Source organism: Helianthus annuus, chromosome 6 (genome assembly GCF_002127325.2).
Source record: "Helianthus annuus cultivar XRQ/B chromosome 6, HanXRQr2.0-SUNRISE, whole genome shotgun sequence".
Taxonomy (NCBI): domain Eukaryota; kingdom Viridiplantae; phylum Streptophyta; class Magnoliopsida; order Asterales; family Asteraceae; genus Helianthus; species Helianthus annuus.
In genome coordinates, this window is record NC_035438.2 from 81,293,793 (window position 1) to 81,297,075 (window position 3,283).

Here is a 3,283-nt window from a genome sequence, read left to right on the forward strand (position 1 = left end):
ACGAGATTGACTACGGCAATATCCAAGGGGGAGATTGTTGATGCATATTTTGTCTATCGCCTTCGTCAATCCGCGTCATAGTGAAAAGCCGGGAAGAAATCAAGCGCATTATGTCATATTTAGTTAGAAATGGCAAGGTGGCAAACTTGTAATTAATGAGAACTTTCATTAAGTTGCCTTGACCATATAAATAGGAGATATGTCATGATTTTAGTTAGAGATTTTGAGTTAGAGTTGGAGAAGACTTGGAGAAGACTTTCTAGAGAGAGAAAGTAGAGAGAGAAAGTTATAGATTTGTGATTCTTGTATCATTCTTGTCAAAGTTAGCAATGGAATCACATTAAAAGTACGTTATTGTGTGTTCGGTCACGTTCGTTCACGGATTCCGCACGTGAAACGTTCGTTGCGCAATCGAACGGTGCCAAAACCGGTCCTACAATCGGTAAACACCTGGGATGAACTAGTCCAAAAATTTCTATATAAGTATTTCCCTCCCGCTAAAACGGCTAAATTAATGACTGAAATTAATACATATTCACAAGAGGACGGGGAATCCTTATATGAAACTTGGGAAAGGTTCAAGGAGCTATTGCGAAAGTGTCCTCATCACGGTCTTGCGATATGGCAACAAGTATCCACTTTCTATAATGGGTTGTTTCCACACACAAGACAAACACTTGACTCAAGCTCCGGGGGACTTTTAGGTAACCGCCGCCCACATGAAATATACAATCAAATTGAGTAAATTACTCAAAACAATTTTCAATGGCACACTCCCCGAGGTAATAAATCTATTGCCCCGGGCGCCCATAAGGTTGATGAAAGCACTTCTTTACAAGCCCAAATTGAGGCCCTTTCTTCAAAAATTAAAAAGTTAGAAATGGCAAAAACGGCCTCGGTTATGGCTTGTGAAGGGTGTGGTGGGCCACATGAAAATTGGAGTTGTATGAAAGAAATAGACGATCAACCAGAATCGGTAAACTACATTGATAATAGAACTAGGCCGTCGGGTCCTCCAACGGGCACCTACAACCAAGGATGGCGTAACCACCCTAACCTTCGTTGGAGAGAACCCGGCAATAGTAGTAACCAACTAAGCCTAAATCAACGAACAAACTTTCAACAACCAAGAAATGAGTCACAAAATTTCCCTCAACAACAAAGTGGACGAGAAAGGCTTGAAGATACTGTATCTCGCCTCATCTCCGACACTAAAAAGAAAAACTCGGATAGGTTTCTACAATTAGAATCAAATTTTAGAAATCAACAAGCTAGTATACAAAACATCGAAAAACAAATAAATCAACTAGCCCAAAATTTCTCCGAGAGACCGCAAGGCGCGTTACCAAGTAATACCGAAACAAACCCAAAGGCGCAAGTTCATCTCATAACGCTACGGAACCGTACCGTGGGTCCCGCGGAAGGACCACCGCATAATGAGGAGATCGCAACACCGCCCCAACAAGAGAAGGTTTCTCCTCCATCACCAGAGCCCACCAAGGCTCCTCCGGTTCCATACCCCGTTAGGTTAATCCGTCAAAAGACCAATGAGCAATTCGCAAAATTCGAAAGTCTACTAAAACAATTGCATGTCAACATTCCTTTCATTGACGTCCTGACCCAAATGCCTAAATACTCAAAATTCATTAGGGACTTCCTCACTCATAAAAGGAAAATTGAATCATTGCAATTAGTTAACTTAGGCGAAGAGTGCTCCGCCCTCGTACTCAACAGACTCCCCCAAAAGAAGATTGATCCCGGAAGCTTCACAATTCCTGCTCGATTGGGGACTCCCCCATACATAATGCACTAGCTGACCTTGGGGCTAGCATTAACCTCATGCCCGCATCAATTTTCAAAAGACTCAGCTTAGGAAAAACGAGTCCTACAAAGATGAGTATACAACTTGCTGATCGATCCGTCAAATTCCCGCAAGGTGTCGCTGAAAATCTACTAGTCAAAGTCGACAATTTCGTCTACCCGGCCGACTTTGTCATACTTGATATGGAAGAAGACACCGAAGTCCCCTCATACTAGGGAGGCCATTTCTAGCCACTGCACAAGCAGTGGTAGACATGAATAACGGAACGCTCACTTTAAAATATGGGGATAAGGAAGCAAAGTTCGGGGTTGGGAAGAGAATAGAGGACGATGACCCGGTCAATTACATGAAGGTTATTGATTCGAGTTTGGATGATGCTCTCCGACGGTGCAACATGGGATGCAAAACATCCTGCTCGGAAAACATATAACCTCACCTTGGGTCTAGCCAAGGACCCTTATAAACGTGGTGCACCACGGAGGCATTCCGTGGAACTATCCTTAGTTTAGTTTAATCTGTTAGTTTAAATTTGCAGAAATAAAACATACTCATGGTGGTCAAGGATAACAAGGGAAACGAGAAACATAGCCCCATGCACGAAAACAGGGCCGCCTGACAACAATTCCTTCATTACAGCAAGTTCAGCACGGGCCGTGTCCGCCCAACACGGCCCCGTGCTGCACACCCTGCAGAAAATTGCCCAGTTCAGGTAACTGGACACGGGCCGTGTTCGCTGAACACGCCCCCGTGCCCAGGCTTCTGTTTCTTTTCTTTAATTTTTGTCACTGACACCTGAACACAGGGCCGTTCCCGGTCACCACGGGGCCGTGTCCAGACTGCCAGTAACATAAAATTTTGCTTTTAACACCATTTTACACATTCAGTCAACCTAAAAACTTATTTTTGGGACACATTGAGGACAATGTGTAATTTAAGTGTGGGGGGATGCTAAAACCCTGAATTTTGCAAGTCCTAATAACAAGCCTTACAGAAAACTCTATTGGAACCGCTAATCACCCCAAATTTTTTCCAAAAATTTTCATTTTTTTACTTGTCTAAGTTTAAGTTGGGAAGTCAAGTCTTAACAAGGTTATATTTTTACAAGTTTACAACCGATAGCGTCGTAATAAAAAAGAACCAACATAAGAAAATTATGAAAAGGCATGACAAACTTAGTTAAAATTTGATTATATATACTTGATCACATAAAAACCCTTTCCCACAAAAGTGAGTTTTGAGCCTTTAACGAGCATACAAATATATATCTTTACACTAAATGCTCATTTTTCGTTTCTTGTGTGAATAGCCGCTTGGTTCGTACGACTCTAGAACTTGCCACAACAATACATTCACGGTCCTTACCAACTTAAACCCAAGTAAGTAAATGATGGAGGCATTAGTACTAACCCATTTTCTTTCTACACCATTATTTTTCATTTTTTTTACCACCTACCCAAAATC

The 3,283-nt window shown here is 42.0% G+C and overlaps 1 non-coding gene across 1 annotated transcript; it reads right to left on the reverse strand.

Moving 5' to 3' along the window:
* Nucleotides 1–508: 508 nt before the first annotated feature.
* On the reverse strand, nucleotides 509–615 carry LOC118479970. The gene has a single exon (XR_004861612.1). It is a non-coding gene; the product is annotated as a small nucleolar RNA R71 (small nucleolar RNA).
* Nucleotides 616–3,283: the final 2,668 nt, after the last annotated feature.